Below are 25,341 nucleotides of genomic sequence, written 5' to 3'. Positions count from 1 at the left end.
AGCCAGACAGCATTGTGTGACTTGTTGAACTGGTTTATCTGCATGTTTGGGTGTAGGTATTCCTTTTATTATGATAATAGGCAGGATTGTGTGACTTGTTGAACTGGTTTACCTGCATGTGTGGGTGTAGGTATTCCTTTTATTATGATAAGGCTAAGCCAGGTAGTATCGTGTGACTCAAGTGTACAATGTAAATAGGATTCAGATACTTGTTGCATCGGGACACCTGGAAGGGGGTGCTGCATGCATTCCTTTTAGTATGATAATAGGCTAAGCCAGACACACTGAACACTTGTCCCACCACCCTATTGTTATAGCACAATGTTTAATACAGCGTATTTATGATATTCATTAGAGATCACATGGTATTCCATATGATGTGTGTTACTGAGTTGGGTCAAACACGTTAGAGAGACAATGGTCGTTCTGAATCATCGATAGATGTATTCATTTTAAGTGAGCTGACACCGAGGTTAGAGGAAGTTCAGAGAAGGCCTTAGGTTATAAAAACAGTTAACCTTTGTTAGTTAACTAATCCTAAGGATGAGATGATGACGTTTAAACATATACAAGTATAGCTTTCAGAGATATAAACATGTGACATTTGTGTGGTAGGCTGCATGATAAAATGTGTGTAAGTTAAAAATGCTTAGGACCAGCACCGATGATGACATCAAGGAGCCTGTTGAATGCTTCTGACAGAAACAGTTTCTGAAATGTTTTGGGACACTTGGATGTATCCCTTTTAGCATGATAATTAGCCTATTATCATTAGCCAGACACCATTGTGTGACTTGTTGAACTGGTTTAGCTTCAACTGCAAGATGTGTTGTTTTGGCTCCTCGAGTTACTCAAAGGGCTCTTCCCAAATCTTGACATTTTCCACAGCCAGGGTCAGTAGACGAGTGAATGTTGAAGCTTTGCAAGACAACTGTTGTTTGATGCTTACCTTTTTAACCCGGTATGATGTGTTGGAGATCCTTGTAAGATGTTTTGACATATTGACTTCAAGAAACTTGAAGTTCTCCAAGCCTTCCATTTCTCCATACATATGGTCGACTTCCTTCTTTGTTCTCCTGCAGTCAACTCCTTGGTTTTAGAGGTTTTAAGGACCAGGTTGTTGTCCTAACGCCACTCAGATTATTCTCTTGACTAGATAGACTTATTCTCAAGTCACTCTCCATCTTCTATAGTGCAACCACTATCCTGCTACAAGATCCTCCTGAGATGTAGAAGTAGGCTCTTTTCAGCGTACTCAAAGAAAGGTTCCACCGAGATTTGAACTCGGATCACTGGATTCAAAGTCCAGAGTGCTAACCATTACACCATGGAACCAAATGAAATGTGCACGCTGTATTCAAAGAAATTGCATCTGTACACAGAGACTCACACACAAAACTAACTCATCTCTCTGCCGCTTCACCTTCAACTGCAAACTGCACCAGTATGCGCCAAGGTCATAGTTGGTTGAAACAAACAGAACAATATCCTTTGAAATGAGTAGAGAGGCAATTTTGTGCTCAACAGACCACACCTCTCCTATACCTGGCTGCGGCCCAAGATGTGTTGTTTTGGCTCCTCGAGTTACTCAAAGGGCTCTTCCCAAATCTTGACATTTTCCCCAGCCAGGGTCAGTAGACGAGTGAATGTTGAAGCTTTACAAGACAACTGTTGTTTGATGATTACCTTCCGCATCAATACACAGGCTGAACAATTTAAGCTTGTCTGCACACCTCCATTGCTCAGTTGGAATATTGGAGGACTGTAGGTTGTTAATCGCAGCAACATTTGCATCGGCTACTTTAGCACTTGTGATTACGGGTGCATCATCCTATGTAAATATGGCCTTGTGAACAGGGTTAAAATGGAAAGATAGAATCTGCTGATCCAAAGCATTTACAATTAGCAGAGGATGGTTTCGATCCATCGACCTCTGGGTTATGGACCCAGCACGCTTCCGCTGCGCCACTCTGCTGGATGTTTAGCACTCCAAGGCTGGCAAAAATGTACTGTACTCATTGTCGGCAGTTTCTATTTTCAACCTTGACAAAGGCAGCGCATACCAGATCCAATCGTTCTTCTTTACCTTTTGCAATAGAGGCCCTTAAAAAATAAAATTCCAGGTGGTTTTCCTTTTATGTTCATTGTGTCTGAGGCACTGACGATAGTCTGTTGAGTAAGCATGTACCTAATCAAAGCAAGGTTCCACCGAGATTTGAACTGGGATCGCTGGATTCAGAGTCCAAAGTGCTAACCATTACACCATGGAACCACACACAATGTGCGCACAATCTATCGTTTTATGTGGGAGTTGTTTTGAATGAAACGGCCATGAAATTCAGTAAGTAAAGAGTGTTCGCTGACCGGGAATCGAACCCGGGCCGCGGCGGTGAGAGCGCCGAATCCTAGCCACTAGACCACCAGGGAATGCTGTATCTGTATGTGAAGCTTGTGAAACGGAATGCATGGAATGTATGACAGCTGGCAGCTGGAGAGTAGTGCAAACAGCTCCAGTAGAGTTCAATATCTAGCTCTTAACAGTAATGTAATGTGGAGGTAAAGGGCAGAGTGAGCAAGTTACCACTCATCCCCTTGTTTCTTCACAAAGTTTCTCTGAGAGCCTGGCTTGTTTTAGTTTCTCTGGGAAGTAGAGTCTTTGCTGGGCCTTTTTAACCCGGTATGATGTGTTGGAGATCCTTGTAAGATGTTTTGACATATTGACTTCAAGAAACTTGAAGTTCTCCAAGCCTTCCATTTCTCCATACATATGGTGGACTTCCTTCTTTGTTCTCCTGCAGTCAACTCCTTGGTTTTAGAGGTTTTAAGGACCAGGTTGTTGTCCTCACGCCACTCAGATTATTCCCTTGACTATATAGACTTATTCTCAAGTCACTCTCCATCTTCTATAGTGCAACCACGATCCTGCTACAAGATCCTCCTGAGATGTAGAAGCAGGCTCTTTTCAGCGTACTCAAAGAAAGGTTCCACCGCGATTTGAACTCGGATCACTGGATTCAAAGTCCAGAGTGCTAACCATTACACCATGGAACCACATGAAATGTGCACACTGTATTCAAAGAAATTGTATCTGTACACAGAGACTCACACACGAAACTAACTCATCTCTCTGCCGCTTCACCTTCAACTGCAAACTGCACCAGTATGCGCCAAGGTCATAGTTGGTTGAAACAAACAGAACAATATCCTTTGAAATGAGTAGAGAGGCAATTTTGTGCTCAACAGACCACACCTCTCCTATACCTGGCTGCGGCCCAAGATGTGTTGTTTTGGCTCCTCAAGTTACTCAAAGGGCTCTTCCCAAATCTTGACATTTTCCCCAGCCAGGGTCAGTAGACGAGTGAATGTTGAAGCTTTACAAGACAACTGTTGTTTGATGATTACCTTCCGCATCAATACACAGGCTGAACAATTTAAGCTTGTCTGCACACCTCCATTGCTCAGTTGGAAGATTGGAGGACTGTAGGTTGTTAATCGCAGCAACGTTTGCATCGGCTACACTTTAGCTCTTGTGATTACGGGTGCATCATCCTATGTAAATATGGCCTCGTGAACAGGGTTAAAATGGAAAGAGAGAATCTGCTGATCCAAAGCATTTACAATTAGCAGAGGATGGTTTCGATCCATCGACCTCTGGGTTATGGGCACAGCACGGTTCCGCTGCGCCACTCTGCTGGATGTTTAGCACTCCAAGGCTGGCAAAAATGTACTGTACTCATTGTCGGCAGTTTCTATTTTCAACCTTGACAAAGGCAGCGCATACCAGATCCAATCGTTCTTCTTTACCTTTTGCAATAGAGGCCCTTAAAAAATAAAATTCCAGGTGGTGTTCCTTTTATGTTCATTGTGTCTGAGGCACTGACGATAGTCTGTTGAGTAAGCATGTACCTAATCAAAGCAAGGTTCCACCGAGATTTGAACTCCGATCGCTGGATTCAGAGTCCAAAGTGCTAACCATTACACCATGGAACCACACATAATGTGCGCACAATCTATCGTTTTATGTGGGAGTTGTTTTGAATGAAACGGCCGTGAAATTCAGTAAGTAAAGAGTGTTCGCTGACCGGGAATCGAACCCGGGCCGCGGTGGTGAGAGCGCCGAATCCTAGCCACTAGACCACCAGGGAATGCTGTATCTGTATGTGAAGCTTGTGAAACGGAATGCATGGAATGTATGACAGCTGGCAGCTGGAGAGTAGTGAAAACAGCTCCAGTAGAGTTCAATATCTAGCTCTTAACAGTAATGTAATGTGGAGGTAAAGGGCAGAGTGAGCAAGTTACCACTCATCCCCTTGTTTGTTCATAAAGTTTCTCTGAGAGCCTGGCTTGTTTTAGTTTCTCTGGGAAGTAGAGTCTTTGCTGGGCCTTTTTAACCCGGTATGATGTGTTGGAGATCCTTGTAAGATGTTTTGACATATTGACTTCAAGAAACTTGAAGTTCTCCAAGCCTTCCATTTCTCCATACATATGGTGGACTTCCTTCTTTGTTCTCCTGCAGTCAACTCCTTGGTTTTAGAGGTTTTAAGGACTAGGTTGTTGTCCTAATGCCACTCAGATTATTCCCTTGACTATATAGACTTATTCTCAAGTCACTCTCCATCTTCTATAGTGCAACCACGATCCTGCTACAAGATCCTCCTGAGATGTAGAAGCAGGCTCTTTTCAGCGTACTCAAAGAAAGGTTCCACCGCTATTTGAACTCGGATCACTGGATTCAAAGTCCAGAGTGCTAACCATTACACCATGGAACCACATGAAATGTGCACACTGTATTCAAAGAAATTGTATCTGTACACAGAGACTCACACACGAAACTAACTCATCTCTCTGCCGCTTCACCTTCAACTGCAAACTGCACCAGTATGCGCCAAGGTCATAGTTGGTTGAAACAAACAGAACAATATCCTTTGAAATGAGTAGAGAGGCAATTTTGTGCTCAACAGACCACACCTCTCCTATACCTGGCTGCGGCCCAAGATGTGTTGTTTTGGCTCCTCGAATTACTCAAAGGGCTCTTCCCAAATCTTGACATTTTCCCCAGCCAGGGTCAGTAGACGAGTGAATGTTGAAGCTTTGCAAGACAACTGCCTCAGATTGTGCCGACATTGTGTGTGGTTCCATGGTGTAATGGTTAGCACTTTGGACTCTGAATCCAGCGATCCGAGTTCAAATCTCGGTGGAACCTTGCTTTAATTAGGTACATGCTTACTCAACAGACTATCGTCAGTGCCTCATACACAATGAACGTAAAAGGAAAACCACCTGGAATTTTATTTTTTAAGGGCCTCTATTGCAAAAGGTAAAGAAGAACGATTGGATCTGGTATGCGCTGCCTTTGTCAAGGTTGAAAATTGAAACGGCCGAGAATGAGTACAGTACATTTTTGCCAGCCTTGGAGTGCTAAACATCCAGCAGAGTGGCGCAGCGGAAGCGTGCTGGGCCCATAACCCAGAGGTCGATGGATCGAAACCATCCTCTGCTAATTGTAAATGCTTTGGATCAGCAGATTCTCTCTTTCCATTTTAACCCTGTTCACAAGGCCATATTTACATAGGACGATGCACCCGTAATCACAAGGCAACATTTCAAGGCAACAGGCTGCACAAGATTTTTAAGTTTTGAGGCCAACTAACATTTGTAAGTTTCTGTTTTCAATCGAGTCAACTAATGATATGTTGTCGAGATAACTCATTCAAATGTTATACAACTTCAAGTTTGGAGTTCTGCATACTAAACATTTTAAATATTTAAATATTAAATATTTAAATATTATATTTAAATACCCAGCTAGCGGGCAACGTTCTCACAACTTTGGCTAACGTTACCTATTGGTTCTAATAAGGTTTTAAAGAAAGGATCTAAGGATGTGTTTTGAACGTTGTTGGGTAACACATTAAAGATGTTCTTTATAAAACATTCCCTCAATGTTACATGATAACAAATTAAGAACATTCTCCAAGAAACATTCTGAAAATGTTTTCAGGGTGTTATTCTTTTTTTATAAAACGTTCCTGTTATGGCAAATATTAACACGGTCATGGTCAACGTCAGATTTATTTCTGGAGCGCTTTAAAAAACAAACTTGTTGCATTTGTTTGAAAAGGATGTTTTAAATAAAATCTAATGTCCCCATCGACCAAAACGTTTTAAGAATAGTGGGGCATAATGTTCTAACAATTGTATCAAAAACATTTTAAGAAGGTTATCACCAAACATTTTAAGAACGTTTTTAGAGAACGTTATCCTACCTTTCAGAATAACGTTCTGGGAACCAAAAGGAAACTTCCCGCTGAAAACATTCCAAGAACAATGAATGTAACATTCTCAGAATGTTTTTAGAACCAAAAATGTCTAGCTGGGTATGAGCTCTATGAACCCCTCCAATCCGGCTTCAGACTTCATCACAGCACGGAGACTGCCCTCATCAAGATCATCAACGATCTCCTCATTGCTGCTGACTCTGGCCGCCTCAGCATCCTCATCCTCCTGGACCTCTCTGCAGCGTTTGACACCATCTCCCACACCATCCTCCTCAATGACCTTTCTGACATCCTAGGTGTCACTGCCCTCTCCTGGTTCGCATCCTACCTCCACAACAGGGAACAGTTTGTTACCATCAATGGCTCGAATTCCCCTCCAGCCCCAGTCAATCATGGCGTCCCCCAAGGCTCTGTGCTTGGCCCCCTCCTGTTCACTATTTACATGGTACCCCTCAGCCAGATCATCTGCCATTACGGATTCAACTTCCACTGCTATGCTGATGATACCCAAATCTATCTCAGCACTACAGCTTCTTGGAGGGCTCCACCAGCTTGTGTTTTTTAAACGTAGCTGCGTCATAATGAGGCTGGAGGTGTTTGTCACAATAAGAGGCCAAACACTGCAGACAGGATTTACAGGCTCTCAGTTTTTTTTGTGAGTAGAAATACAGGAATTCTGCTCCCACCTAAGGCCAACGTTGCAATATTACAAATTGTCCCTAAAAACTTACCAAAACGTAAAAAATGTGAAAACTTTTTCATTTCTGCTCCATAGGCTCCCTACAACAACATCTGAAGGGTTTTTCTATATATGGCAGCGGCGCCGGATTCATTTCAGAAGTGGGGGGGGGGCAACAAGTGCGTGTGTCTGTGACATAGCCTACTTGCCAACCCTCCCGATTTTCGCGGGAGACTCCCGTTTTCCTCCCGGGGTCATATTTATCCCGCATTTCTCCCGATTTCTGACTAAATCTGATTTGTTTCATTCTAACATAACGAACCAAATGTTACTGTTTCCACTCGGACTTCAATACAGCTACACCAGTTTGGTTTCCATGGTAACGTGTCTCTTTAGTAGCGCGAGCAAATGAAAGTCTGAGAGGGTCTTCAGGAGGAAGATAGTCAGAGAAAACAGAACAAGAATGGACAACTCAACCCTCTGCTCACTCCTTTCCTGTACATTAAACTATACAGACCAGCCCACATATGACAGCGCAGTTGCTCATTCCATCTCTTCTTTTTTCCTGCTACGCTCTTATTTGACAAGCTGAATGTTGACTGGTGTTTGACTGAAGTAAGCTCTGTGAAAAGTTCCAGTTATTAACTCGGTATTTACAAAGCTGTCATCTCCACATTTGGAGAAAGTTACAAGCCGTTTGACAGCAGTACATCTGCATATTTCACAGAAGGCTCGTTTAGTGGTTTTGCAAATAAATAACCACTCTCTGTTTTTGTACCATTCTGCATTGAAGTACCTTCTCTTTGCCCAAATAAGCTTTTATTGGCCCGTCACAATGTCCCGACAACAAACCTCCATGCAGTCGGAACCAGCCTGTTTCGGTTCAACGATGCCGGCGGCGGCGGTTTTGACAGCCTCTGCGGCCGCAGAGCTGCTGCTGGGGTTCATCTGGCTGCGCTGGTTCTATGGTTGAAGGACCAGGCTCCGGAGCTGGTTCTATGGTTGAAGGACCAGGCTCCGGAGTTGTGGATGTCAGGGATGTGACATTCAAGTTGTTGAATTTCAGCTTAGTTTGACTGTATTTTGTTTTCTTATGCGCCGGTTCTTCTGACATGTTTGCAAGTTTATCTATCTAGGTTAACGGCTGACACACACTGAACAACGTAACACATAACGTAAACAACGTAAACAACGTAACAAATAAACACATAGCTTTGTTATTGGTTGTAATGTACATGGATACATTTGAATGGTGTGACAATGTCCTATTTGATTGGATTAAAATGTACATATTCTTCCTGTTATGTCTGCCTGCTGTATTTTACCTAATGCAAAGTGACCTGCTCCATCGAAATCAGTCGCATTGATCCGAAGACACATTTTGAGTTGTATACACTGTTGGAAAGAGGAGATTCCTAGCTTTCTAATGATATCAGGATTGTTTTTGTACTATATTAAGCAAAATATGTCACATTATATAATGACTGTCACCGAGTCATCATTTTGAGAAAAAGGCCTTTAAAGTTTCCTCTTCTCTGGATCGATCTGATTGATTATTGGCGGAGCAAATGATCAAAGTAGTACGGAGGGAAGATATTTTCGTTTGGATTACTGGTCTGGGGGGAGCTCGCGAGTGTGTGCGTGTATACCACGTGTGTGTGTTTGTGTATTTTTGCGTTTGTTTCCCGGGGAAAACTTTCAGGAGAAACACCGGCTGTTGTTATGCCTGCTGTGACGTTAAGTTACTCCGTTCTCCGCTTGTAATTATGCCGAAGCTTCAAAGTTGTTTTTATCATATGAATTTGCCGAAACAAGTTTAATATTCTGAAAGCCAAGACTTTGTTTATTTGAAATCAGATGAAAACAAACTGTAACGGACCCTGCGGTGTTATCTATGATTACTATTTGCCTTACATTCATAATGTCAGCGGAGGGAGGGGGAGCGGCGCTGTGGAAGAGCAGAGTGGCGAGTGAGAGGCGAGCTGTGTTCTTCCCTTTACAAGCTTAAAAAATGCCTGTAGCTAATGAGATTGAATATAACAATCAACAATAACAAAATATACACAGCTAGATCAGATGGCGTTCTTTTTAGATGCGACTTTAGCTGCTGCGAAAATGTGGAGCAGGGCCGTAAAGTGGGGGGGCCAATGGCCCCCTGGCCCCCCCGCTTCCGGCGCCCTTGATATATGGGCTTTACAGGGTTAAAGCTCATCCCATAATGTTTGATTGACAGCTGATCTCTGTGCAGTGAAGACATGAACAATCAGCTCTCAGCAACAATGAAGGACACATAATGAGTTTAAGAAGTACTAGAGTTCCTCAAATGACTTCAGGCTATTTCAGTTTACACAACTCAGCTGTGGTTCCATAACCATAAAGCAAAACTAGTAGTGGTGGTCTAATGGATAGTGAGGTGGGCTGAACATCGGAAGGCTGTGAGTTCAAATCCCGCCAGGAACACCACCACTAGTGTGCCCTTGAGTAAGGCACTTAGCCCTTAGTTACTCCAGGGAGAATGTCCCGGTAATCGGTAATTGTAAGTCGCTTTGGATAAAAGCGTCAGCTAAATGAAATGTAATGTAATGTAACTCCAGCATGTAGCGGCTGAGTGAATGTGTCTGGTCTCTATGGAGGAGAGTCATGGTTTCAGAGATGCTGTAGAAGGACATAATACCTGCTCTGTGATCCAGGTGCACTCCTACTCTCAATAGGTAAATACTCATGTTTTACTTCTAAACATTGATATCTGATTTTTAAAACATCACAGACAGAAAGGTATATCCGTCATTTAATGGCAACCTATTGCAATTCTGAATCCATAGGTGTGTCTCCGATCATCCACATCCCCTGACTATTCTCTCAACTTAGTATTTACATTCTTATATTCAAAGAAAATCAGTAATATCTTTAAAAACTACAAGTCTTTTTCTATCAGCTGTGCACCGTTATGGTGTAAATATAACCTATCTACCAATTGGATCAAATATAAAAGTCAGCCGAATTAGTGTTGATACTGCAAGGAGACGTATACTGTGAAAATAAATGTAAGATGTTGTTTAATTGTTGATATATTTATGATCCACGTCACATATACAGTTTCAGCGGCAGTTCTTCAAGCTTGTCCAGAATTCTTCTCATCAGGGCTCTATAAATAAAGAACTACAGCAGATGTGTAATATGTAATGCAGCCAAACCGTGTATTACAATGCCGTTATGTGATGAATTCCAAAGAGAAAAGCAAGCACACTCGGAATAAAGTATTATTTTGATTATTTGAGATGTTTTCGGATTTCACATTGCATAAACACCATATCCCAACGTGCATTGCGGCTAACACATCCAATCAGCGAGCTGAGGATCTTTCCTACGTCTGTTTCCGGTATTGTTCCTGTAATGAGAGTTCACATTTGTGCTACATTGAAGGGTGGAATTGACTACACATTGTCAGAAACATAAATTGCTTCAGATATAACTCGAATTCCCCCCCAGCCTCAGTCAATCATGGTGTCCCCCAAGGCTTTATGCTTGGCCCCCTCTTGTTCACCATTTACATGGTACCCCTCGGCCAGATCATCTGCCATCACGGACTCAACTTCCACTGCTATGCTGATGATACCCAAATCTATCTCAGCACTACAGCTTCTTGGAGGGCTCCACCAGCTTGTGTTTTTTAAACGCAGCTGCGTCATAATGAGGCTGGAGGTGTTTGTCACAATAAGAGGCCAACCACACCAGACAGGACACATCTTCAGCTCCAGCATAGCAGTGATCAGCAGGAGCTTCTTCAACTCTTCTGTTTCTCCGCTAAATCTGCTAACGTGATGCTTTTTCAGCTCTGGTTTCAATGTCATCCCGGTTTTACGGTCTAAAAAGTGTTGAAGCAGTTTTGTATCACTCTCTGAAGAACAAGAAGAATTGTATTTTACCTTTTATTACTTTAAACTCAATGATTAAGTTTCAGATGTGCAAACTACGGTGGCCGGCAGGTGCAATCTCGCCACAACGGCCCAAAGACTTACATTAGGAGTAACGTGCTGCAGCTTCAATAACAATGAAACATATTAACAGCAATGTGCCAAAACAAATGCAAATGAAGAGTCATCTCCACCAACCTGACGAAACATGTGCAGGGTTTACTCAAAGATGTTCACATGTTTTTCTGAAAATAAATGAAAATCTGAATTTAATATTATTTTCCTAACAATAAATTAAAAAAATGCGAATAACATAATTTAGAGATATTTAAAAAATAAAATAAAAACACAACACTGACATTTTCATCAGAGCTATTTTATTATCAAGAAAAACCCCAACATTTTATTTTGTACAGACACGTAAATGTGGCACTCATCTCACATCTTGAAAATAGAAACACAATTTATTGCAAACTCAACCTGCTGGCTTTTCTTTTTATGTGTGTTATTTCCTTCTTCAAAATGTCCTTTATGCATTCAACACATTGAGACTTAGTAAAAAATGTAATACATTTAGAATAAAATATCTACAATGAAAGAAGCTCTGGTGCTTTCTCTCTCTCATGCTTTACAACAGAAACAACAAAATACAAATTAATCAATATCGATATTCAACAAATATTTGGAGCAAAGTTTACATTTCAATGCAGAGAAATATCAGTTGAGGTTAACAGAAATGCTCCTGAGCAGTGACAGCCTCCATGGCTAAACAGACACAGGAAGGAGCGCCGCCTAAAGAAACTCCAACATCTACAGAACAACTCATGAGAAGATGCTAAAGCACATCCCATAATGTTTGATTGACAGCTGGTCTCTGTGCAGTGAAGACATGAACAATCAGCTCTCAGCAACAATGATGGACACAATGAGTTTAAGAAGTAGAAGAGTTCCTCAAATGACTTCAGGCTATTTCAGTTTACACAACTCAGCTGTGGTTCCACCATAAACCAAAACTCCAGCATGTAGCGGCTGAGTGAATGTGGTCTGGACTATGTGGAGGAGAGTCATGGTTTCAGAGATGCTGTAGAAGGACAGAATACCTGCTCTGTGATCCAAGTACACTCCTACTCTGGAGGACAGAGGACTTGAGACGGGAGTTTTGATACGGTTGTAACTAAATGAATAACTGTTATCTCACATCTTGAAAATATAAACCCCATTTATTACAAACTCAACCTGCTAGCTTTTCTTTTGATGTGTGTGGTTTCCTTCTTCAAAATGTCATTTGTGCATTCAACACATTGAGACTTAGACACAAATAAAATACCTTTAGAATAAAATATCTACAATAAAAGAAGCTCTGGTGCTTTCTCTCTCTCGTGCTTTACAAGAGAAACAACAACATACAAATACATCAATATCGATATTCAACAAATATTTAGAGCAAAGTTTACATTTCCATGCAGAGAAATATGAGTTGAGGTTAACAGAAATGCTCCTGAGCAGTGACAGCCTCCATGGCTAAACAGACACAGGAAGGAGCGCCGCCTAAAGAAACTCCAACATCTACAGAACAACTCATGAGAAGATGTTAACCCTGTAAGGTACTGTTGTTATTTTACAACATGACTTTAAGCTACCCTAAAAAAGTCAGTAAATGTATTTGTTTTTTTAACACTAGAACCGCCAGAGGTCGCTGTATACCTAAAACCGCCAACGGGTAAAATGTACCCGCTATTGATTTTCAAGGTACAATGTTCTTTTATTTATCATACAGAACAGTGAGTTTTGATCGCACAGGGATGAAATTGATACCAATATAATCTGTGGACTCTCAGCTCTTCATTTGATATCGTTTGTGCAGATAGCATGAAGTATAACATATAGCTAAGAGTGCTGATTTAAACGCTTGGTGTTAGACTTGTGTTTTGTTTAGGTACAAATCTCTCTATAACTATCTATCGATCCATCTGTAATGTTCTGTTCTATGGACATATAATTGTTTACATAAACAGAAGACACGGACTACTTCTCTCATTCCGAGTGTCCATCTTTATTCAACTGGCACGTAACCTGCACACATGCATTACGTCCTCAACGTGAGCTCAGTCATCCAAGATCTTGTATTCTCCAAGATGTTACACTATCTATAACTATCTATCTGTCTATTTCTCTCTCTATTCATCTATCAATATATCTATCTATCTATCTATCTATCTCTCAATCTCTCAATCTATCTCTCTATCTATCTATCTATCTATCTATAAGGAACCGCAGTAGATAAAAGGCGTTGCTATAACAACACGTTATGTTTACGCTGCATTTTCTATGAGGTAAATATTACCCGCTGGCGGATATAGGTATAATGGCTTTTTTTTGGCGATTTTTTCAATCTGACTTCATATTGACAATTGTTAACAACTGAGGGTGCTACATAACGCACTTTCAGGAAAAGTCACGGACTGGGAGACTTTAATATGTTATTGAAAAAAAGTTACATACAATCTAAAAACAGCTGCGGGTAAAATGTACCCATTGGCGGTTCTAGTGTTAAAGACTACGTTTACATGGTCAAAAGGTCCTTTTGTTCAGCCTCACAATGCTATTGGGTAGTACATGTGTTTATAGGTCCTGCCCTCTGGAGCATACACTCACACAACTTCCGAATCTTCAAACGAGCAACATCTCTTTGTTTTATTGGACTGGATTTGTGAGATTCAAGTAAATAAAATGCCTCAAGTGTTTTTTGTGTGATTATTACAATGTCTAGAACATGTACATATGTAGTTATTGTGGAATACATTCATCAAATTTGATTTTGAGCAACTTATGTCTTTGTTGTAATATTACAACACTGGGTCAGTGTGGTAGTCAAAATAATATAAGCACCTGTCATGGAGATTACCCTTCTTATATGTTCACATATAGAAATAAAACACTAATAGAAATATAATGTCTTTGATAATTCACTATAACTAAGTTCTAAATGTGTCCTCTGTTAAGATTTTGAATTAAGACCAGAATTGTGAAATTATATCTGTAGCAATATGTTAAACTCTACTTGTATCTTATCAGTTAATTACTTACAAAAATACATTTAACTCTGGTTCTTGCAGGAACAGTTTCTGAAATGTTTTGGGACACTTGGATGTATCCCTTTTAGTATGATAATCAGCCTGTTAGCATTAGCCAGACAGCATTGTGTGAGGAGGTGAGGACCCCCCTAGAGGAGGTGAGGACCCTCCTAGAGGAGGTGAGGACCCTCCTAGAGGAGGTGAGGTCCGCTCCCCACTTGTAAAAATAGCACTTTACCCCTGCCTATATGCCGTGAGCTGATTATCGAGCCTTCATTGTAACAGTCGCGAGTGCACTGTGTGTGTGTGCGTGGGGAGTGTTGTAGTAGAAAATTCAACTGTAGCGCTGGTGCATTAATGGGAAACCCTAAATGTTTGAGCACTCTCTATGAAACGTCAAGCTACCCCACAGCACCCCCTAGAGAAAATCTCTGGCGCCGCCACTGCTTACGCTCTACAAATACTCACACTAAATACACGCTAAACACAAGTCAATCAATATAAACTCATCTTTAGTAGAGGACCTGGGTTAGATATGTATGCACTTAATTTAGGAGAGAATATCTCAATTGTTCTAGACTAATATGACCCCACTGAATAACTTGGGATCTGTGCCAAAATCTCTATCCGGGACGAAAAGCCCCAAAATTACCACGCCCTTTTTTAAATGACCACGCCCCTTTTCATCGGAAGTGCTACTTCCGATATAGCTGTATCTTCTAAACCGTTTGAGCTACAGATTTTCTGAGGTGCTCAAAATGTTCAGAATGGCCATATCTAGGGGGGGGGGGGTATTATACATTTCTAATTTGATATTTTACAAGAACATTCGGTCCACTTATTACCATACACCTACCCAAGTACTGGAAATTGAGTTATCCTCTCATGAATTATGTGCATACATGCCTATCTTAACTTAGGTCTTCTACTAATTAATATAACCATTGAATTATAAACTAACAAGACTGCTTTTGAGGTCCTCAAAATGTTCATATTTTACTAGAAATGGCTAAAAACCGTTAATAGGTCAACTTACATACAACTACCTATACACACTGGAATGGCCATTATATTTATTAATTTAAACTTTCTGGACTTAGAGCAAAGTTAGAACATTTGTGTCATGTAGAGAGCTTAAATAAATTACCCAACAGCCAACAATACTTATTTAACACCACATTAGTACTGTTTATGTGTCACGTAAACCAGGGTGAGGAACATGAAGAGTAAGACAACAGAGTCCAGGTCCCCGTATGAGGATGATGAGCAGTGCTCATTAAGTGATAGGGCTTTTACAACAATCACCTCCCTTGCATTTGCAGTACTTGCAACACTTGATCCCAGCTACCCTGCAGGGACACCCATTCTTGCGAGCACACTTGCCACATGTGCAGGGATCTGGCAGGCCTTCGGGTTTTGAGATCACAAACTCAGGGACTAATGAACTACCCAATCTTACAAAACCATAATTCTCGGCATTCATAATCGAGGTGGCGTCTCTAAATGGGGCTTGGACCCACAGCTCATCTGCAGTCCAAACCTATATCCTGTCAGCTCCTGCGCCAGCTCAGTTGCAACCTGTTGGACAGGTGAAACTCGCAGGGACTCTACCAAGGCCTCTATAGAACTGTTGGTACAAAGTACCATCTGGGATATTCGTTTGTTACTTGGGTATGTAAAACAGACGGCGTCTCCATACATCTCGATGATCAGCTGCTTTACAGTTCTGTTTGACACTATTCCAGCTGAACCTTCATTTAGCCTGTCTCTGATGGAAGTCAGACTGTGTGCTGACCTACTAAAGTCAATCCCAAGGGCTAAAAATCTAGCCTTGAAGGAGTTGTCTCCGGCTGTTACCGACTCCTCCATTTCGAGGTTTTTCAGTATTTCCTCAATTTTAGCATGATATTTATTGAAATAGACTTTACAACATTGGTCGTGATATCGGATATCAGCCGCAAAAACATCATCTAGCTTACACATTGCCGCTGTTTCAGTGTACACATGGTCCTTGAACAACATGGCCGCATTTAGTAGTTTTTGGGCCATGGGCCTTTCACAGATTCTGAACAATGTGTGTATTTTCTTCTGTTTAAATGTCTTGCAATCCGAACCACAAAAGATACAGACATTTGTAGTTACACTGGACTTAAATCGCTTGCTGTGTCGCTCAGATGTATCATTAATAGGCCCCTGCTGAGATGGTTCTGATTGTTCTATTGGTTGTGTTATGCTGTCAGTCTTAGCCATATCCCTTTGAAAACTTCTGTAGCAAGATGAGGTGTGGTATTTCATGATACCCTGCTCTTGCACGGTCAGTCGAAGAACCCTAGCAGCTCGAGTGTCATTACTCTCTGTTTGTTTGGCAAGCGAAACAATATAACCCCTGCCGATTTCACCACTAGAGAGGTACTCAGATCGGTTCTTCTTCTGGCATAGGATGCACTCCTCGAGATCGATCGGCTTGATCGGCTTAGGTGTAGCAGAAGGAGCAGCGAGCGGTACCACATCCTGAAAATAAAAGAAACATGTTTAAAATTATCGATGGCATGGGTTATCAGTATCACCATACAATATACTACTTGGCATACCCACAGAAAGAAGAGGTAGTTAAATAAAAAAATTAAAGCTTGTCTTACCATTTCGCTGTACTTCAGTGAGATATTATCTCTGTTAAACTGGATGGATAAGTATTTCTCTCATACTCTCTCCAGCTTTTAGCACTGGTGCTATGAATAAACAAAAAGCAGTTAGTTTTATATAATTCAATGGTTATATTAATTAGTAGAATACCTAAGTTAAGATAGGCATGTATGCACATAATTCATGAGAGGATAACTCAATTTCCAGTACTTGGGTAGTTGTATGGTAATAAGTGGACCGAATGTTCTCATAAAATATCAAATTAGAAATGTCTAATACCCCCCTCCCCCTAGATATGGCCATTCTGAACATTTTGAGCACCTCAGAAAATCTGTAGCTCAAACGGTTTAGAAGATACAGCTATATCGGAAGTAGCACTTCCGATGAAAAGGGGCGTGGTCATTTAAAAAAGGGCGTGGTAATTTTGGGGCTTTTCGTCCCGGATAGAGATTTTGGCACACATCCTAAGTTGTTCAGTGGGGTCATATTAGTCTAGATCAATTGAGATATTCTCTCCTAAATTAAGTGCATACATATCTAACCCAGGTCCTAGACTACTTGTGATTTTCATGGCTTTATCCTAGCCAGGTCCAGCCCTCGGCATAGGCAGTATAGGCGAATGCTAGGGGCGCATCAACCCATAGAGGGCGCCAAAAAAAAAAAGGTTAGAAATTAAAAATATATGTTTTTTTTTTATTTCATAACACAATTTCCCGATTATGGATCAAGAAAGTACATCTTATTATCTTACACTAACAGAACTACGCCTATATTGCGTACAGCGCCCATAAACTATGGCACACACCACCCCCAAAAAATCAAGTTGAACTGCCCCAGCCCCAGTAAAAATCAGAGGTTTATGTGAAATTGTTCTTTTTTTGAAATAATGGTTTTAGTGTACAATTATAGGTTTTCATTTTGTATTTGTGTTAATTTAAAATAAATCAAACTCCCAAAAAACGTAGCCTATACAGATTCTGTGTGCTTTTTTTAGAGTCGGCGAGGTCCTGATAATTTATTCCGGTAAATTCTCTGACCTACTAATTGACCTGACCGAAGTTATTGAGTCTATGTAAGTTTACTGCTTGGCTCAGATCCACCAACGTCAGCAAGATCTCACCTCTATTAACTCCCCGAAGAACCAGGTTCAATTAACTGCTGTTTCAATTCAGACAACTCTTTTTTAATCTGTTTAAGGGATCCCGAAGGATTTTGATATCAGTAAATGGAGTGTGCTCCTACCTAAGTGTGTGTGTGGCAGGGTGCAGTCTTACCTTTTAAGCAGGAGAGGAGAGCACAGGTTGTCTTTTAAGTTATCCCAGTCCAAAAAGGTGGGATCAGTTTATTTGAAGAAAAATAGGTCCAAACTAATACAGGGTTTTTACCTTCTCTCTTTACAACATTATAATCATACTAAAAAAAATGGTGCTGTGATCATGTTCAAATATGAAACTTTAATTCACAGTCTTACATTTATTACCAAAATGTTTAATTTCAACTGCCCAATTCAGTTGTGACATTTTAAAATTATCCCGATAGAATTTAGAGGTATTTCCTCATAAAAAGACCGGTGACAATAAAAAGCGCATTCAACTTTTCATTCACCAAATCAATTCTCATCAGTTTCATACCTTTTTTCCGACACAGACGGCGGGTATAACATTCAAAAACCCGTTCCTATCCGCAATTAATTCGGAGGAAGATTCCTCACAGGTGGCGGGTCTAATATTCATACACTTTTTCCGACACAGACGGCGGAATAACATTCAAAAACCCATTCCTGTCCGCATTAATTCGGAGGAAGATCCTCACAGGTGGCGGTTATAATACTCACAAACACATCTCTCATCAAATCATTCCACTCAGCCAACAACCAAGAAATTCGAGAGATATTTACCAAGTGTGAGAGGACCTTACCGAGAGCTATTAACCCAGCTCTGAAGGACAAAGCCTACCGGGAGAGAGTTTACCAGGGGAAACCCCCCTCTCTCTCTCGCTCTCTCAAAAAACCAGTCTCTTTATGCTCAAAAAACCGGATCGAAACCCCAAAAAACAAACACCTCCTCCACACCCAATTTGTGGAAAACTGGGCATGGCCTCTAATGTACAGGGCTGGACATGACCCGACATGTTCCATAGCTTATGGCATAAGACACACCTTCCCATGTTTGTGTAAAAAGGACATGACCCCTGTAGGATTTGAAAAATATTATTCTCGTTTATGACATAACCACCTTTTTGAGGCCTCTAATGTGTTTCTCCTTAAGCCAGGAGCCCCCCTCCCTGTGAACTGCTGTCAGAGGAGAGGGAGAAAACGGCCTACTCTCTTATCAGAGACACCAATAACTCTTTATAGGCTGTACACTCAACTTAACAAACCACTTGGTTTTGTTTATGCTGTAACTATAGAAAAACCTAAAATATGAAGCATTTTCATTGTGGGTTATACAAGAATATAATTGATTATATTTGATTATAACTAACTTTCGTTGTAAGTATTAAACATACTATGAAAACTCTCAACAGCTTTTATTAAGATTGGAATTTACTGTGTAAGCGGCCGCGGGGGGGGAGAGCTTTAGAGAGCTCTCTACTGAAAGACTGAGCGGCTCTGATAACCTCAGCTCAGTGAGGTAAAGGCACACCTTTATATGATCATTATAGTTATAAAAAAATATTTAGCGCCAGCTGAAATCTTGCCTAGGGCAGCAAATTGGTCTGGGCCGGCCCTGATCCTAGCTAACACCAGTGAGTGAATGACAATGTTTACAAATTGACAGCTGTATTTACGTTGCTCGTTGTAACGGCAAATGTGAACTCAGCTTTTTGCAAACAATGCGTCTTGTGATAACCTGTAACTATGACGAACATTTGATGACATTAAATAACTTTAAATAACTTTTACCTTGCAGAGATCTTCTCGGAACAGAACCAGCTTACTCCTCCGATGTTGGAAGAAAATATGGTGGACTCCTCCCCAGGCTTGGAATTTCGTCATTTTAGGGGCAAGGCCATTTGGCCTTCCCGTTCACATTTTTTTCAAGGGCACAAAGGCCACATGACAGGGCACAAAGGCCGTTTGGTTAAATTACGCTGGTCAATCAACATGACTGAAAAGTGTAGCACTAACGTCAACACCAGTCGTTTTACAAATGGCTGAATAGCAATAGTGTTTCTTTAACGTATACGTTAAGTTCAGCCATAAACCACATAAGTCAGTCATGTATTATATCAAAACCGCTTAGCAAGAAAAATACTAGATTCAAAGGTGACAGCTATCTGCTAGCTTATAGAAGCAACACTAGATGTAGACCCCTTGAAGGGAAGACGTTAGCACTATCCAAACTAGCTAGCTATCGCTAGTTTTCATGACAAAATGTAACGAGTCGACTTTAAATAGGCTAATACAATGGTAATTACCTATCAATAGTACTTTCTATAAACACGTAAATGTTAAGTCCTTTCAAATACTACCACATACTTCAGTTAAATCATATCAAAACAGCTTGGTCCGCTTGCTTACCTGTGCTTGTCTTGCTCCCGCGGCTGAGGAGCAGGCTGTCGGGCCCCTACAGGCATTTCTGACGGAACAATCACAGCAGAGCAATCGCTCTGATCCACAGACACGGGACTATCCTACTGCGCGCATTAATATGACTTTACTAGCGTTGTTTACACTGGAACTTTTGACAGGGGCACCAAGGCCACTTTGGCCGTGAATTGCATTTTTTTTCACAGGGCATCACGGCCAAAGTGCGGGGCAACGACGGCCATGGCCGTCGTGAAATTCCCACCCTGCTCCCCCCCCCCCCCCCCCCCCCCCTCTTTGTTTAAAAAAGAAAAGCTTCAACATTTTCAAATAAAGATTTTTTGCGATTTGTTCTGCTTTTCATCTTGTCCGTTAAAATGCCATATTGTTGGAGTTAAATTACGAAACTATTAAAAGTAGGGTTTCGAGTCCGACCATTTTGATTTGTGAATAAAATATTTGTCAATAATAAGAAGCTGAGTAATCGGCTGCAGAGCAAGCTGCTGACGTAAGTGCTCAGTGGGCGGAGTTACAGAGATAAACATAACTTTTTTCTTATTTCTTAACATGATTGAGACTTAAAGAACGCACACCCCTCAAGATTAAAATAGTTCTACATGATTGATTGATGTTTCGATGAGAAACATGAATACATTCTGTCTCATATATTAACTGCATATTTGCAAATTGAACAACCCCACTTTCCCCTTTTTTCTGTGTACTAATATAGCGCTTTCTTACAGTGAAAGCGCTAAGGTTTTGTCGGCTATTTTTTTATTTATTTATTCTTAATTTATTTATTCTTAATTAACAACAAATTCCAACACATATTCTTTAAGTGAGGGGGAGAAGGAGACAGGGGGTGGCACCAACCTAATAACCTAGTGTGTCTAACAAGGTTTTACCCACGAAATGTTGAGGGTACCCCAAATGTACCCATATCCTCAACCTCCCACCACACACACATTTAACAATAAACATAAACTGTAATGAAGGATTCACAGAAGAATCACCAAATCTAACAAAATCAGAGATGCTTTGGAGTCAGTAGCAGGTCAGAGAGATAAAAGGCAACCTTGGATTGCTTCCTTTATTACTGCTAAGGGTGAGGGGATCCAATCAGCAGGCAGTCTGAGGTGACAAGCAGGTACTGATCAGCTGTTGATTACCTGGAGTGAAGAAAGGGGAAGAAGAGAAAAGAGAGCCGGAGGGAAAAACAAAACCCAGCCTGCCTGTTTCGTAACCGACAGTGACCCCTGAACCTTGACGACAACAAATCTCCACTTTCCCCAAGACTGGCTGTCAGTCTCATGCTTTCCGCCTCAGTTATAAACACACACACACACCCTCAGAGCTCTCCCAGACACATTCAAGTGACAGGTAGAGGACACATCAGAAAGAATAAATGATGAAAAAGATGACTTCTGAAGGAACTGAGTGTCCCCAGCGATGCAAAAACACCTCCAAGAAAAGGAAAAACCCAAACTCCAGCATGTAGCGGCTGAGTGAATGTGGTCTGGACTCTGTGGAGGAGAGTCATGGTTTCAGAGATGCTGTAGAAGGACAGAATACCTGCTCTGTGATCCAGGTACAATCCTACTCTGGAGGACAGAGGACTTGAGACGGGAGTGTTGATATTGTTGTAATAAAATGTATAACTGTTTCATTTACACTCTAACGCCCAAGATTCGTAATTGAATGCAAATCTACATTCATTACCCCCACCTGCTCTGCTGATATTCTTGTATGCGACTGCTACATGAACTCTTCCCCCTCTCCGCTCCACCTCCCAGTAACAACGTCCAGTCAGACTCTCTCTACTCAGGACCTGAGCCCAATCAGTGAATCTGTCTGGGTGACTTGAATAAGACTGTTGTTGATAGATGTATGTTGCTTTTCTGCTCCCCTCAGATAATAGCAGCTGTGTTTGCTGTGTTTGGATCCAGAGTGACCTCCTGTGAATATGTTAAGAACCCAGCTCTGGTGGTGGGTTCTGCTGCTGGCAGTAAAACATCCACTTCAGTCGATTAGACGTTTGTCCATTCCTCTCTCAGGACGTCCTGCAGTTTGTCTCTGACTGCTGACAGGGCCTCCGTCACGTCCTCAAAGTAGCTCAGAGGACGGATGTTGATGCTGGAGGAGTGTGTAGCTTCACTGAGGGCTGGCAGTGAGGGGTAGCTGTGCAGAAACTGGTTGTGATCCTCTGTGTGAGAGAGCAGCTTCAGCTCAGCGTCTCTCCTCTTCAGCTCAGAGATCTCCTGCTCCAGCTTCTTTTGAAGCTCTTTGACTCGACTCACTTCTCTCTTCTGCTGGGATCTGACCTGCTGCTTCACATCAGAGCTTCTCTTCTCCATGAGACGGATCAGCTCAGTGAACGTCTTCTCACTGTCCTCCACTGCTTTATCAGCAGAGCCATTGACGGCCTTCACCTCCTGCTGAAGCAGCTTCACCTCCTTCTCTCCGTCCTGGATTCTCTGCTGGATGTTTAGTCGACTCCCCTCCAGCTCTCTCTGCCTCTCAGTCCTCTCTGCTGCAGCTGACACTGTGTCGTGGCCTTTGTGTTCGTCCACAGAGCAGAGATAACAGATACTCTGCTGATCAGTGCGGCAGAACATCTTCATCACCTCGTCGTGACGAGAGCAGATGTTCTCCTGGAGCTTCTTGGAGGGCTCCACCAGCTTGTGTTTCTTTAATGGAGCTGCGTCAAAGTGAGGCTGGAGGTGTTTGTCACAATAAGAGGCCAGACACTGCAGACAGGACTTACAGGCTCTCAGTTTTCTCCCAGTGCAGACATCACAGGCCACATCTTCAGCTCCAGCATAGCCGTGATCAGCAGGATCTTCTTCAAGTCCAGTCTTCTTCAGCTTCTCCACTAAATCTGCTAACATGGTGTTCTTCAGCAGGACAGGCCTCGGTGTGAAGCTCCTTCTGCACTGAGGGCAGCTGTGGACTTTCTTCCTATCCTCTCCATCCCAGTGGTGTTTGATACAGTCCATGCAGTAGTTGTGTCCACAGGGAATAGTTACCGGATCCTTCATTAGATCCAGACAGATGGAACAAGACATGGTTTCCTGGTCCAGCTGAACTCCTTTCTGCACCATCTCACCTCTCAGTGATAGTTACGGACTGCAGACAGAAGGTAAAATATCCACTTTCTCTGAACAGAAACAATCTCTGACAGACAACAAATCTCCTCTCCTCCTGCTTTTGCTCGCTCAATGAGGAATGAGGAATGAGGAAACAGCTTTCTCTTTTAACATGTTGCTTGTTACAACCTGTGAAGGGGCGGGAACATTGAAATACCTTGATTGGGTGTAGCTCAGTGTGTTTGGGAGCAGGAAGAAAGGGGAACGGGTTTAAGCTGCAGTAACGGCCCGTCCACACAGCGGCGTGCGTCGAAGCTTCCAACGCTTCTGCCCATTCACTTTGAATGGGGTGACGTCACTTTTAGCCGAAATGCATTTTGGGAAGCAACGTGGAGCGTTGCTGGCGTAGCTGGCGTCAAAAGTTGAGCAATGTTCAACTTTTGACGCCTCGACGGAGGCGTCAGCCAATGAAATCCCGTTTATTCAAATCTGCCAGTACAATCGCATAGCCAATCAAACCGCGTGTATGCTGGGAGAGACTACGCAGGTCATTTCCTCATATTCAAAAAAATTGAGGGGAAATTCATTGTAGCGGTAGTGAATCACCCGGTGCTGTATGATCAGTCTCTGTTCATCTACCGGGATACAAACCGGAGGAGCGAGGTATGGAGGGAGGAGGCAGAGACAGTGGGTGAAACTGGTAGGTTTTCGCCTGTTTGGGGATTTTATATCCAGTTTACTTCGTTTTAACATTGCTATTGTATTGTATGTCGGGGGCGGGAGATTCATGTGATTGGTTGTTGGTCGTGTTGCTCGCAAAAAATCCCCAAGCTTCAGATACGCCCACCTCCAAGCGTCAACGCACGCTGCTGTGTGGACGCTCCGTGAGAGCATTTAGACATAAAGCTATGACAAATCATCCATTATCTTCAGATCTCCAAGTAAAGTTAAGGTCCTTTCCAACGAAGAATAAAAACGATGTGTACCTGTGTGTGTGTGTGTGTGTGTGTGTGTGTGTGTGTGTGTGTGTGTGTGTGTGTGTGTGTGTGTGTGTGTGTGTGTGTGTGTGTGTGTGTGTGTGTGTGTGTGTGTGTGTGTTTGCCTCTTTATTTAAAACGTGTTGACATTTACAACATCAGGAAGATACGTCCCCAGCTGACTCAGAAAGCGACTCAGGTTCTGGTCCAGGCTCTCGTCATCTCACGCCTAGACTACTGCAACTCCCTCCTGGCTGGTCTACCTGCATGTGCCATCCGACCTCTGCAGCTCATCCAGAATGCAGCGGCTCGTCTGGTCTTCAACCTTCCTAAATTCTCCCACACCACGCCGCTCCTCCGCTCCCTTCACTGGCTTCCGGTAACTGCTAGAATCCACTTCAAGACACTGGTACTTGCTTACCATGCTGCGAATGGATCTGGCCCTTCCTACATCCAGGACATGGTTAAACCGTACACCCCAGCGCGTGCACTACGCTCTGCATCAGCCAAACGACTCGCTGCGAGGGGGACCCAAGTTCCCATCGGCAAAAACACGTGGGTTTGCTGTCCTGGCTCCAAGATGGTGGAATGAGCTCCCCATTGACATCAGGATGGCAGATAGCTTGCACATCTTCCGGCGCAAACTGAAAACTCATCTCTTTCGACTCCACTTCGAGCGTTAGAACTATTAACGAAGCACTTTTATACTAATAAAGGACTGGCTTACCTAAAGCCAGTTGAGTAGCACTTGAAATGTTTGGCTCTATGAAACCTGATGTACTTATATGATTCTGTTTTCTTCAAGGTTGTGTCTTCCTGGTCGAATGTACTTATTGTAAGTCGCTTTGGATAAAAGCGTCAGCTAAATGCAATGTAATGTAATGTAATTTGGGGTGAGATTCGTTAATGCAACTATAAACAGGGGTTACCGGTTTCTGTGGTTCCTGATGCGGTAACTCCCACATGACGTGAATACAGCAAAACAGATACCACATTCAAACTCAGCATCAGAGATTGAGCTTATAATGAAGAAACACATGATATAAAAGCGTTCTGCTTCTTTATTTTCTCTCCCTCCTCGTCTCTGATGTCCTTTCCACATCGTCGGGGTCGCTCAGCCTGGAGGTGGCCGACTGGATGTTCAGTCATCTCTCAGAAGAC

General features: G+C 42.2%; 6 non-coding genes and 1 pseudogene across 6 annotated transcripts; 2 read left to right on the top strand and 5 right to left on the bottom strand.

Annotated features, from left to right (window-relative positions):
* Positions 1 to 1,263: 1,263 nt before the first annotated feature.
* Positions 1,264 to 1,335, bottom strand: trnaq-uug. The gene has a single exon. It is a non-coding gene; the product is annotated as a tRNA-Gln (tRNA).
* Positions 1,336 to 1,903: 568 nt separating this feature from the next.
* Positions 1,904 to 1,975, bottom strand: trnam-cau. The gene has a single exon. It is a non-coding gene; the product is annotated as a tRNA-Met (tRNA).
* Positions 1,976 to 2,979: 1,004 nt separating this feature from the next.
* Positions 2,980 to 3,051, bottom strand: trnaq-uug. Its single transcript has one exon. It is a non-coding gene; the product is annotated as a tRNA-Gln (tRNA).
* A 570-nt stretch (positions 3,052 to 3,621) lies between these two features.
* trnam-cau lies at positions 3,622 to 3,693 on the bottom strand. The gene has a single exon. It is a non-coding gene; the product is annotated as a tRNA-Met (tRNA).
* Positions 3,694 to 5,131: 1,438 nt separating this feature from the next.
* Positions 5,132 to 5,203, top strand: trnaq-cug. Its single transcript has one exon. It is a non-coding gene; the product is annotated as a tRNA-Gln (tRNA).
* Positions 5,204 to 5,428: 225 nt separating this feature from the next.
* trnam-cau lies at positions 5,429 to 5,500 on the top strand. The gene has a single exon. It is a non-coding gene; the product is annotated as a tRNA-Met (tRNA).
* A 15,965-nt stretch (positions 5,501 to 21,465) lies between these two features.
* Positions 21,466 to 23,365, bottom strand: LOC117550275 (annotated as a pseudogene).
* Positions 23,366 to 25,341: the final 1,976 nt, after the last annotated feature.

This window comes from Gymnodraco acuticeps, unplaced genomic scaffold (genome assembly GCF_902827175.1).
Source record: "Gymnodraco acuticeps unplaced genomic scaffold, fGymAcu1.1, whole genome shotgun sequence".
Lineage (NCBI taxonomy): Eukaryota > Metazoa > Chordata > Actinopteri > Perciformes > Bathydraconidae > Gymnodraco > Gymnodraco acuticeps.
The sequence above is the reverse complement of the archived record's forward strand: the minus strand, read 5'-3'. Positions and strand labels throughout refer to the sequence as shown.